We start from the raw sequence: 13,809 nt of genomic DNA, 5'->3' as shown, positions 1-13,809 counted from the left end.
ATCTGTCCTTCCTGGCCACATGCCCAAGGTATGTGAGACAAAAAGTTCAAAATTCTACCCTTCAAGAAGTAACTTGGTTTTACCCTCTCTGAGACAGACCTGTTTGTTCACTTGGCAGTCCATGATATGTTTAATACTCTTCTACAGCACCACAACTCAAAGATACTGATTCTTCTGCTGTCATCCTTAGTCACTGTTGAGCTCTTTGATGCATACCAAGTAATTGAGAAGACCATGGCCTTGATCAGGCACATCTTAGACTCTAGACTGACATTAATGCTCTTCAGCACTCTGGAGAGGCCCCCAACAGTAGATTTTCCCAGAGTAATTTGTCTTCTGATTTCCTGACTACTAGAGCCAAAAGTAGTCACTGTGCACTTTGGCAAGCTGTACTTGTTAATACTTCAATCTCTTCTCCATCTATCATGGTGCTGCTATTGGCCCATTGGTGAGAATATTTGGTTTCTTGATGTTGAGTGTCAATCCCTATCAAAGAGGTCTTTGACCTTCTGCAGCAAATGCTTCAGATCCTTCTCCGTTTCAGCAAGTAAGGCTGTGCCATTTGCATTATCTCAGGTTGTTGAACATGTCTTCTTCAAATCCTGATGCCATATTCCTCCTCATAACACTCAGCTTCTTGAATGATCTGTCCCACATATAGATTGAAAAAGTATTAAAACAGAATAATTAGCTTTATAAGCAAACAAAATCTTGTTGAATATAATTTTTTTAAACAGCTGGAACAGTACATTAAGTGAGAACCACGAGATATTCCACAGCTTCTTCTGGATCCAATTCTTCTTACGGGTCCAATTTCTCAAATAATTTTACCGGTATACAGACTATAGGCATGTGAGATAAAGTTTCACCAGCCTTCCATTTTTTGTTTGTTTGCTTAAAAAGTTCATATGCATTATGTTTTAATACTGTTCTTCATACACATTGTGTTTCATTAAATCATTCTCATGCATAATGTTTTCTAAAATTAATCACCATTGGACTATGCCCATCACTACCTGATCTTTTCAGGTCACCGAGGAGCCTTCTCATTTCTCTCATGTCCTCTGTCACCCACTAAATGGTATAACCCTGTGGTTTTGAATCCACCCATCCTCATCTCTCTGCTCCTACCCTCCCCCCACCTCCCACCTTGGGTCTCCATACATGTTTTACTAATAATCCTTCTATTTTTACAATAATGGTCTTAAGTAGTATTTGTCTTTGAGACTGAATGATTTCACTCAACACAATGCTCTCCAGTCTCTCCCAAGTTATGTAGTATTTTCAAAATTGTTGCTCCTTAATGCTGCATATTTCATTGTAAGAATGTACCACAGTTTCTCAATCCATTCAGTTGTGACTGGAAATTTGATCACCATCCTTGTCCTTAAGGAGAACCTTGGTTGCATTTCTTTCAAGACATATTTGTTTGTTCTTTTGATATTCATGTTATATATTCAGTATTCTTTGCCAATACCACAATTCAAATGCACTGATCCTTCTTCAGTCTTCTTTAAAGATTGTTTTACTTTCACATGTACATCAAACAACAAACACACATAAATAATATAAATAAAAAATAAATAATAAAAATAAAGCCTGTGTCAACCACACCTTAAACTTTCACCTGACATTTTTTTCTTTTGTGCAATTTAAAGAGCTCTTGAGATAGAATTTACTCAAAGTTGGATTTGTGGTTCTGGTGAGACTGAGACTCAGGGGCATTGTTTACTGGCCATTGGCTATGAGTTTATTGTATTCAGCCTTCTATTTAAAAAGGCATTTATTCACCAGTAAGGGATCAGGTGGGGAGTATTCTGAAGCAGTCTGACTCTATAGAGGTTTGGATTTGAGGTTCTGGTGAAACTCTATGAACTTGGAGAAATGAGGAAATTTATACATGTGCTCAGGCTTTTTGTTCATAGGGTCACTATGAGTTGTTTATGACTTGACAGTACTCAACAACAACAATACATATTATTGATTGCTGCTACCATGGGTGTCATTTTGGAGCCATTGGTTCTTATCACTCATTCCACTCATTGCTATCAAGTTGGAACCAATTCATAGCTAATCCTTACAGAGGATTTTGAGGTTGTAAATAACACAGGAGAATATTGTTCACCTTGATCCCTAGGAGCTGCTGATGTATTTGAACTGAGAGAAGGGTTCCGCATTTGTGTTAGTAGCCCAACACCTAATGGGCCGCAAGTTTTAAAATTATAATGATTATGTTCCCATAATAATGTTATCAAACTTCTTCTTAGTTCCATCATTTCAACACCAACAAGGAAGTAGCAGTAGCATGGGTCCTTCTGGGTCAGAGGTTCCTACACCATTAGACTAGGGTATACAGGAGTAGAAAAGGCAGTAACCTTAGCAGTGAACCAGAGACTAATCTGAGTTGGAGTCCTTTACCCAGGCTTGATGGAGGACAGAGGGAAGAAGCCATAGGACTAAGGGAACTTGGTGACACTGACCCAAGATGTGAGGCAAAATGCCAAAGGGCCAGTGACCCCTCTTGAGAAGTGATGTAGACTGGATGATTGTATCCTGTTGCCAACCTGAATTATAACCCAGCACTTGTGGCTGTGCGGTAAGGAGTTGGGCTGTCAATCCAAAGAAACACTATTCAAATTTACCAGCTTCTCTGTGGGGGAAAAGACAGACTCTCTCCTCCTATGAGATTTACTGCCTCAGAAAATGCTCTGGAGGGTCAGCTCTGGGATGGTTTTGATACAATGGTACACAATAACAACAAATTCCTTAATAAACCTCATAACCATTCCTTTTAGACTCAGGACACAACCTCAGTGGATCAGAACAGACAAGTCATTGTACTGGACCGGGGCCCTGTGATCCAGTACAGAAACCCCAGAATGTCCTAAAGAGGTTGATCTCTACTAAGTAAGCTTCAGTTTTTTTGAATGTCTGTAGTTTCAGAAGTACCTTGTCCATGGAAAGTAGCGAGTACCTGAAGTAATTGCTGCAGAATATCAAGAACTATAGTCTTTAATACCAATCACCTCTCTACATCAAGAAAACAAATTCCTCACCACTGGACCAATAGGCAACATAATAGTATATGGAGAAAAAATTGACTTTGTTATTGATTTCATTTTATTGCTTTCACAATTAATACCCTTAGCACTAGCAGTCCCCACAATGTAACAAACTGTCAGATGATAGTAGTGTATTAAATTTTGTTCTGATGAGTAAAAAAAAAATAAATCAAATGATGGGTTGCATTGGGAAAAATTGCTGTCAAGGACCTCTTCAGGATACCTAAGAGTAGTGATGTCAGTTTGAAGACTAAGATGTGCTTGATTGAATCAATGGTCTGCTCAACTGCCATATTGTATATGTTTTGCTTGTTCATAGTTTGTTCTTATGAGTACATTATTCGTCTACCAGTTGCTGTACTGGTAGCTTAGCTGTTGTGATGTTGGAAGCTGTGCCATAGGTATTTTATACCACACCAATAGTTTACCTACAGTGATCAGGTTTCAGGGGAGCTTCTGGTTTAAGACAGACTAAGATGGAGAATTGGTTATCAAATTCTGAAATAACTGGTCTTTGAAAATACCATGAACAATTCAGAGGAACGCTGATGGAAACAATACCAGCATTAGAGCCTTAGAGTAGAAGATATTAAAAATGTAGAGAAACAGCTATAAATGTCTAATTGGAAAATAGAATATATAAAGTGCAAATTTAGGAAAATTGGAAGTTGTCAAAATGAAATGAAATGTATAAAACTTGACAGTCTAGGAATTAGCAAGCTGAGATAGACTCTCATTGATTACTTTTAATCAGATGATGATCTACGCATGGAATGAAAAACTGATGAAGAATGAAGTCACATTCACAGTCAAAAAGACCACTTCAGGATCAATACTAAAGTATAATGCTACAAGTAAAAAGGACACTTTCAACATGCTCACAAGGAAGATATGCTAATAATAAAAATGTTATTCAAATATATGCACCAATAGCTGAACCCAAAATGAGGAAATTGAAGGATTCTATAAAATTTTAAAGTCCAAAATTGACAAGACATGTTAGTAAAGAAAGAGCTGGATACAAAGTGGAAGAAATTGTATACGGAATATATGGACTGGATACAGTAATAAGACTGAAGATTGAATGACTGAACTTTGTACATTCAATAATTTGTTGTTGTTGTTGTTGTTATGTGCCATCGAGTCACTTGTGACTCATAGTGACCCGATGTACAACAGCCATAAACTCTGTTCTGTCCTGTGCCAGTCTCACAGTGTCTCTGACAGACTCATCCTGATTACCCCAGTCACCGAATCAATCCATCTCCTACAGGGCCTTCCCCTCCTGCACCAGGCCTCCACTCTCCCAAGCATGATGTCCTTCTCCAAGGACCAGTCTCTCCTTACAACATGACAAAAGTATGCCAGACGAATCCTCAGAGTCCTTTCCTCCAAAGAGCAGCCCGGTTTAACCCTTCCCAGGATGAATCTGTTTGTTTTCTTAGCAGTTCATGGCACCCTCAACACTATTCTCCAATACCAAAGCTCAAAAGCATCAATTCTCCTTCTATTCTCCCTGGTCATTGTCCAGCTCTCTGACGCATAACAAGTGATTTCAAAGTCCATGGTCTGTACCAGACATACCTTAGTCTCCAGAGACACACTGTTGCTCTTCAGTACTTTAGAGAGGTCCCTTACAGCAGACTTTCCCATCACAAGACGTCTTTTAATTTCCTAGCTGCTGGTACCAAGAGTGTTGATTATGGAGCTAACCAGACTAAAAGCTGTGAACAATCTCAGTCTCTTCAGCATCCATCCTGATGCTGCCAATTGGTCCTGTGGTGAGAATCTTTATCTTCTTGACATTGAGCCTCAATCCATATTGAAGGAAGCAGTCCTTGACCCTCAGCAGCTAGCTTTTCAGGTCCTCTTCGGTTTCAGCAAGCAGGGTTGTGTCATCTGCATAATGCAGATTGTTGATAGATCTTCCACAAATCCTAATACCACATTTCTCCTCATAGAGCCCAGCCTCCTGGATGATCTGTTCTTCATACAGGTTGAAAAGGTATGGAGACAGGACACATCCTTGGCGTAGGCCCTTCCCAATTTTGAACCATGCAGTGGTTCCTTCCTTGCTCTGTTCTGAAGACTGCCTCTTGGCTTAAGTATAAGCTTCACATTAGCATGATCAAGTGTTCTGGGATTCCCTTCTTCTTAGACTCAGCCAGTTTGCTATGGTCCACACAGTCAAACATCTTTGCATAATCAGTGAAGCACAGATAGACATTTCTCTGGTACTCCCTGCTTTCAGGCAAGATCCATCTCACATTAGTTACATTATCCCTAGTACCACAACTCTTTCTAAACCCAGCCTGGACTTCTGGCTGTTCTCTGCTGATGTGCTGTTCCAGTCGTTTTTGGATAATCTTCAGCAGAATCTTGCTTGTATGTGAAATCAATGAGATAGTTCTATAGTTTCCACACTCTGTTGGGTCACCTTTCTTTGGAATGGGAACAAATATAGATCTCTTCCAGTCAGTTGGCAAAGTGGTTGTTCTCCAGATTTCTTGGCACAACTTGGTGAGCACGTCCAAGGCAGCATCTGTTAGCTGAAATATGTTAACTGGTATACCATCTACTCCTGGGGCCTTATTTTTTGCTATTTCCTTCAAAACAGCTTGAACTTCTTCTTTCATCATCATAGGCTTTTGTTCATATGTTGTTTCATTAAATTCTGTGTCTGCAAATTCATTTTGATACAATGACTCAGTATATGCTTTCCATCTTCTTTTGATACCTCCTGGATCGTTTAGTACTCTGCCTAAAGCATTCTTCATTATAGCAGCTCAAGGTTTGAATTTGTTCTTCAGTTCCTTAAGCTTAAGAAATGCTGAGTGAAATTGACCTTTTCAGTTTTCTGACTCCAACTCCTTGCACATTTCATTGTAATATTTTGCTTTGTCGTCCCGTGCTGCCTTTTGAGATCTTCTATTCAACTCTTTAGTATCTTGAATTCTTCCCTGAGCTTTGGCTTCTCTGTACTCCAGTGCAATATTCAGAGTTTCTTCTGACATCCATTTTGGTCTTTTCTTCCTCTTCCATCTTTGTAATGAACGTTTGCACTCTTCTTGGATGTTACCCTTGATACTCTCCCATAACTCATCTGGTCTTTGCTCATTTGTGTTCAAGGCCTCAAACCTCTTCTTGAGATGGTTCTGAAATTCAGGTGGGATAGACTCAAAGTTATATTTTGGTTCCCGTGGATTCAGTTTAAGTTTCCTTAGCTTCAGCTTGAACTTGCATATGAGTAGTTGGTGGTCTGTTCCACAATCAGCTCCGGGCCTAGTTTTCACAGCTGATATTGAGCTTCTCCAGCGGTTCCTTCTGCAGAAGTAAATGATCTGATTCTTATGCATATCATCAGGTGAGATCCAGGTGTATAACCTGCGTTTATGTCTCTTAAAAATATGTTTGTGATGATTAAGTCACTGGGCAAAATTCAATCATTCTATCTCAGCTCCATTTTTGTCTCTGAATCCACGTTTTCCAACTACTAATTCTTCTCTGTTCCCAACTTTTGCATTCCAGTCACCCATTGTTATCAATGCATCTTGATTGCATGTTCGATCAATCTCCGATTGTAAAAGTTGGTAAAAATCTTCTATTTCCTCTTCTTTGGCTCTGGTTCTTGGTGCATATGTCTGAATGATAGTGGTATTCACTGGACTTTCTTGTATGAGTATGGATATTATCCTGTCACTCACAATATTTTACTTCAAGACAGATCTAGAAATGGTTTTTCTATGAAAGCAACCCCATTTTTCCTCACCTTTTCTTCTCTGGCATAGTATATCATATGAACATCTGATTCAAAATGCCCCATGCCGGTACATCTCATCTCACCAATGCCTAGTATGTCAATATTTATGTGTTCCATTTCCTCCTTAAAAATATCTAATTTTCCTACATTTATGATTCTCAAATTCCATGTTCCAATCACTAGTGTCTGCTTACAACTCTTCCTCTTGCTTTCTATTTCCATACTCAGTTGCCCTTTCTGCCATTCTACGTGTGTCCTGTTGTATATTGGGTTTTCAGAAGCCTACTATTTTGGAAGTGGATGGCCAATCCTTCTTCCCAATGTGTCTTAATCTGAATGTTCAGACTTAGAGAAGTATCCAAAAGATAAGCATTTTACAGAAAAAGTGAAAATATATCTCTTATTGTGGAATTAACCATTAGTTTTGGTGTTGTCCCTGTCCTTGGCACAAGTGTCCTGACCCACTTACTTCTTTGCTCCACCATCCATCAAGATACCCCTCCACTTCTACCAGTTCCCTTAAAAATCTATCTTCCATTGTCTATCCCTTGATCGGATAGCTTATATCTAAAGCTTCCTTGGTTTCTGTGATTCCAGATTCATCAGCTGCTAACAGTTTCTTATGCTGTGACCAGAGTCTCCCAAGTTTAGTGATAATGTGTCCCAAATGGAGATGATGTGTCCTGTGGAACTGGTGTGCAGATAGTTTCATTTTTTAAGAATCACAGACACATGGACTTCATCAGAATCAGATTGACTACATCTTTGGACAGAATCATTGAGGAAATTCAAATCCCAGCACCACCTGCCACCTGTAGAACAGACCATCAATTACTCACATACAAGTTCAAACTGAAGTTGATAAAAAAACGTCCTCAAGAACAAAAGTATGACTTTCAGCCTATCACATCAGAATTTAAAAGAAAAACACCCCCAAAAACAAACCCAAAACCAAACAAACAAGTCAATAATAGGTTTGAGACACTGAATATAATGAATAAATACCATATAAATTGTGGAATGACATCAAAGAAGAGATTCATTACCCATGAAGAGATCAGAGATCATTAGAAACAGAAGAGAAAGAAAATTCTAAAATTGATGCTAGAAAGGCTCAGAAAATTGCAATAGAGTGATGAGAAGCCAAAACAAAAAGAAAGGATGCTGAAGTAAAATAGCTAGATACAAGATTTCAAAGTGCAGTTCAAGAAGACAAAGCGAAGAATTACAATTGAATGTTCAAAAATTTATAGTTAGAAAAAAAAAGGGAAGACCTTGCTCAGCATTTCTCAAGTTGAAAGTACTGAAATGCATATTCAAGTCTCAAGTTATGATTCTGAAAGTTGCTGTAGGAAAAATCTTGAATGATGAAGTATTTAAAGAGGATGGAGAAAATACGTGGAGTCAATGTACAAAATTTAATTGATTGACATTAAAATATTTCAGGAACACCATATGATCAAGAGCCAATATTAATTTGGAAGAAGTTCAAGTTGTATTGAAGGCATTGGCAAAATATTTATTATTATAGGAATCAGTAAGGTATCAATGGACATGTTTCAGGTCACAGATGCAGCCCTGGATGTGTTCACCAGTTTGTGTCATAAAATTTGAAAAACCTAGTCAATTGACTAGATGAGATCCTTATTTGTTTCTATTCCCAAGAAAGTTGATTCAAAAGAATGTATTCATTATCAAGCAATATCATTAATATCACATGCAATAAAAATATTGCAAATGATCATCCAAAAATGGCCAGAAAAGTACATTGACAAAAAACTGACAGAAGTTCAAGCAGAGTTTAGAAGAGGCTGTCACATTAGGGATATCATTGCTCATATTAGATGGATCTTGAATGAAAGCAGAGAATATCAGAAGGATGTTTGTGTTTTATAGTCTACATAAAATCCTTTGATCATAACAAGCTATGGCTAACATTGAGAAGAATGGAAATTGTAGAACACTAATTATGCTTGTACATAGACCAATAAATTGCTGTCCCCACAAAGCAAGGAAGTATTGCATTCTTTAAAGTTGGGAAAGGTGCACATCAAGGTTGTATCCTTTCTCCATTCCTAATCAATCTGCATGCTGAGCTAATCATTAAAAAAGCTGGACTTTATGAAGAATAATGCAACATTTGGAGGAATACTTGCTGAAGTGAAATCTTAAGGCACTTGCCACAGAAGATCAAGGACTTCAGCATTTAATATCGATGATATCTCAATATCAAGAAAACAAAAATCCTTTCCACTGGGCCAATAGGCAATATCATGGTTGATGATAAAAAGATTGAAAATGTCAATTATTTCATCTTATTTGGATAAACAATTCACACTTTTGGTAGCAGCAATCAGGAGATCAGGAAACCAGGAAACATACAGTTCATACTATACAGTTACCATGATTTAGCTACAGTTACCATTATCATCTTACTCCTGTAGAATGTACTGCAGGTTCATTCATTGGCCTTCAGGTTAACAGCCTGACACATAACCCACTACACCACAAGGACTCTTAGCTATGGTTCTATAGGCTTCCTTTCTGAGCTATGGATGTAAACATAACAATTGTACAATAGAAAACGGGATTTTTATTTTCAGACAGATTATTCCATTCCACAGTTATGATATAATCATCACTTAATTCACATTCTAAATCCTTGACCAGTGTGTGGCATTGAGTAGCCACACAAAAAGTGCTTGCTGCATATATTAATGAAAAACACTTTTCTGCTAACAAATACACAAAAGGACAGATGTAGGTAATGTGTGGTTTACGTATTTCTCAAGTCCTAGTCAATCTTATTTAAAGTTCTAGAGAGAACATAAAACTAGCAAAAGATGTGACTCTTGTTCTTTTGGAGTTGTGGAGATGGAAAATTTTACTATTGAAAAAGAATATATGCATATTAAGGAAGAAATAAATTATTAACAACTTTGTGCATTCCATGACTGATTTGTGTCACACAAATGTCACTCTCACCATTAACTTCCATATGGATTAGGTGTAAGTATTATGTACGTGCACACTACAGGGTCGATTAATGTCTGTGACTTCTATCTACAATCTCCACAATGGCTTTTAAATAGGTCTGTGATGAGCAGCCAAATATCCTTCTTATTCATCTAATTCATCATCTTGGTAGCAATAAATGAAAAGACTCATAAATAGAGCTTTAATTAACAGCAATGTTGTGAGCCTTAGAAATAGACTGTAGGCTCTTTTAATCTGCTCGCCTTCTCATAAAGAATTCTGTTTTCCCAGGGGATAAAAATTAATTAATGTCTTTACAATTTATTTAGCAGCCCATTGTCTCACAGATGTCAAAACAAGTTCACTCAGGCATAGTAGTGTAGCAGAGATGATATAATCAGGTTGCTTTGAAGATGGAAATTTGTAAAAAAAAAAAAACACAAAAAACCCCAAAAATGCTCTGGCTCAAGTAATAATTAGCATGGAGGATAATAAAAGCTTACTGTTACTATGCTTCTATTTCATATCTATAAACAACATTGCTTGAGTCAATAGTGCATAAATAACCAGATTCAAAGCTTTTTATGTGGTCTTAATAAAATTATACAAGTTATAGAAGTTTAAAAAGAAAGTAAATACTCTCAATAGTAGTCTTTAATTGTCCAATTAAAAGGTGGCAATTGATCATATTTTTCTTTTGAACTCAGTTAAAGGTCAATGATGAGAGAATAATTTCAATCATATAATTATCTTGCCACTAGACTACCAGTAGCATAGTTGTTGTAGATTCTGGGTCAACTCATAGCTGATAGTGGGTTTTCAGAGACAGTAAATTCACAAGAGAGGAGATTGTCCATCTTTCTGCAGTAGAACAACTAGTGGTTTGAACCACTTTCTTTTGAGTTGGTATCACAACTCCTTACCACAAAGTCACCAGAACTCTCTCTATATAAAATACACCCCCATATATATTATACGTATATGTGTGACTTATGTTGTTGTTCTTATGTAAAGTGGAGTCCAGCCCAACTCAGTCTTGACCCTCCAGCAGGTTTTGTATAAACCACACAGGAGAAGATTGCCCATCTTTCTCCCACAAAGACACTCCCTTGAAATTGAACCACCTGCCTTTGGGTTTATAGCACAGTTTCTCACCAGTTAACCATATATGTCTATTATATATATTGTATATGTACTATGCATATCTTTATAGGAAGTTGATATGCTGGTTTAAATATACCTGCTGTTCCAAAGTAGAAGGACAATCTCCTAACCTCCTGCCATCTTCTGAAGTAATTTACAGTCTCACAAATCCAATGGAGGGTATGTTATATTATAGTGTTGACTCAATCACAATGAGAAGATACAGTCTTCTAGATGGAACCCACAATATTCTCAGTACAATTGACAACACAATTCTAGCAAATGTGTTATTGTAGCTTTCAAACACTGCATGAAGACAATGAAAAATCGTTGTGAATATTTTCTTATTTGTATTTTATCTCAAAAATAAAAATTAGCTAATATTCCCTAATATCTGCAAGGAATATCCTCAAGGGGAGGGGAAGCATTCACTTCTGAAATGGCTCACCTCCAGAAACCCTGTGAACTTGGAGAAACGATGAAAGTTATATAAATGTTCAGGTCTTTCATTCATAGGGTCACTATGAATTATCTACTACTTGACAGCACTTAATGACAACAAAATTTATGTTAAGAAAGTATTATAAAACTAAAATGACACAACTACATATATATGCATTGTGTTGTCTTATATGGGAAGCTGTCAGAAAAGAATTTGAGTTGACCACTAGAAAATTTCATAAATTATGATACAACCCAAAAGTGTAGTATTCTTCTGTAACTAAGGCTATATATTTAAGAAGTTTTCGTAGCATAAATATTTTCACAGTGGATTTTGTATCACAAAAAATATGTATTTTAATAATATATCTAAATAAAGAAAAATGGTAACACAAACAGGAAGCTTATTTTTTGTTACATTAATATATTAGGATTGCTGTTATTTCTCCTGCTTCTTTGTATTTCCAAACTTTTATTCAAAGGTGCATTATTTAGTTACATCATTTAAGCTTAAATCTTCAATTTTTATATGCTAAACAATCCAAGAATCTTGACCATGTAAAGACAATAGAGAATTGGGATTTGAGGAAGACTCATTAGCAACCTGCTGTATGCAGATTACAGTCTTAATTACAGAAAGTGAAGATGATCTGAAGTACTTACTGAAGATCAAAGACCATCTTAAGTATGGATTTTATCTCACCAGCAAAAAACCCAAAAATCTTCACAACTGGACCAATAAGCAGCATCATAGTTAATGGAGAACAGATTGAAGCTGTTAGTTTTAGATGAATGCACAATCAGTTCCCATAAAAACAGTAGTCAAGAAATCAAAATGTATACTTTACTGGGCAAATCTGCTACCAAGAACTTCTTTAAAGTGCTAAAAAGCAATCATGATATTTTCAATTGTTTCCTATGTATATGAACATTGGAAAAGAGACTTTGGCCTCAGGATTGTAACTTGAGGATTTACAGTAAAAATGCAGAAGACCTCCAACAAGATGGATTGACATGGTGACTTGAGCAATGAGCTCTAGAGTGTCAGAGATGAGGATGGCGGCACAGGATAGGGCTTGATTCAGGTTGGCTGTTCATAAGGTCCCTGTGAGTCATACTCAAATTGATGGCACCTAACAACAACAACATCACTGCTACTGCCAGAATGAGACAAACATCAGTCCTCTGAGCTCAGGGACTTTGGCATTAGCTTTTCTTTCTGGCTAGACCATTCTTGAAATATCCACATGGCTCACTATTCACTTCATATTCATCACAACATCCATTCCTTTCCATGCCCATTTATTTTGCTCTAGTGTCTACAGTCTGTTGTTGTACACAACAACAGAAAACCCTATGTTCAACAGAACAGACTAACAGAGAGGGCAACGAGGTACAACTCTCAAGTATGAAAATACAAAGGAAGAGGAAGAGTTGTAAGCAGACACTAGAGATTGTAACATGGAATGTGAGGACCATGAATGTAGGAAAATCAGACACTGTTAAGAAAGAAATGAAACGCATAAATATTGACATACTAGGCATTGGAGAGATGATATGGACCGGCATGGGGCATTTTGAGTCAGATGATCATGTGATATATCACTGTGGAGATGAAAAGGCAAAGAAAAAATGGAGTTGCTTTCATAGTTAAAAAAGTAATTTCTAGATCCGTCTTAAAGTACAATATTGTGAGTGACAGGATAATATCCATATGCTTACAAGGAAGTCCAGTGAATACCACTATCATTCAGATATATGGACCAACAACCAGAGCCAAAGAAGAAGAAATAGATGATTTCTACCAACTTTTACAGTCGGAGATAGAGCGAACATACAATCAAGATGCTTTGATAATAATGGGTGATTGGAATGCAAAAGTTGGGAACAGAGAAGAAGAATCAGTAGTTGGAAAACATGGACTTGGGGAGAGAAATGAAGCTGGAGATAGAATGATTGAATATTGCACAATCAATGACCTATTCATTGCAAATACGTTTTATAAGAAATGTAAACTCAGGTTAAACACATGGATTTCACACACTGATGGTATGCATAGGAATCAGATTGATTACATCTGTGGAAAAAAAGTTGGAGAAGCTCAATATCAGCTGTGAAAACAAGGCCAGGAGCTGATTGTGGAACAGACCATCGGCTACTCATAGGCAAAGTCAAGCTGAAGCTGAGGAAAATTAAACCAAATCCACGGGGAACAAAATATGACTATGAGTTCCTCCCACCTGAATTTCAGAACCATTTCAGGAACAGGTTTGAGGTCTTGAACACTAATGAGCGAAGACCTAATGAGTTGTAAGAGGATGTCAAATGTATCACCCAGGAAGAGTGCAAATGGTCATTACAAAGACAGAAGAGGAAAAAAGACCAAAATGGATGTCAGAAGAAATTCTGAATATTGCACTGGAGCAC

This window comes from Elephantulus edwardii, unplaced genomic scaffold, assembly GCF_000299155.1.
Source record: "Elephantulus edwardii isolate Elephantulus edwardi_28Jun2011 unplaced genomic scaffold, EleEdw1.0 scaffold00054, whole genome shotgun sequence".
NCBI lineage: Eukaryota > Metazoa > Chordata > Mammalia > Macroscelidea > Macroscelididae > Elephantulus > Elephantulus edwardii.
This window is presented reverse-complemented; position numbering follows the sequence as displayed.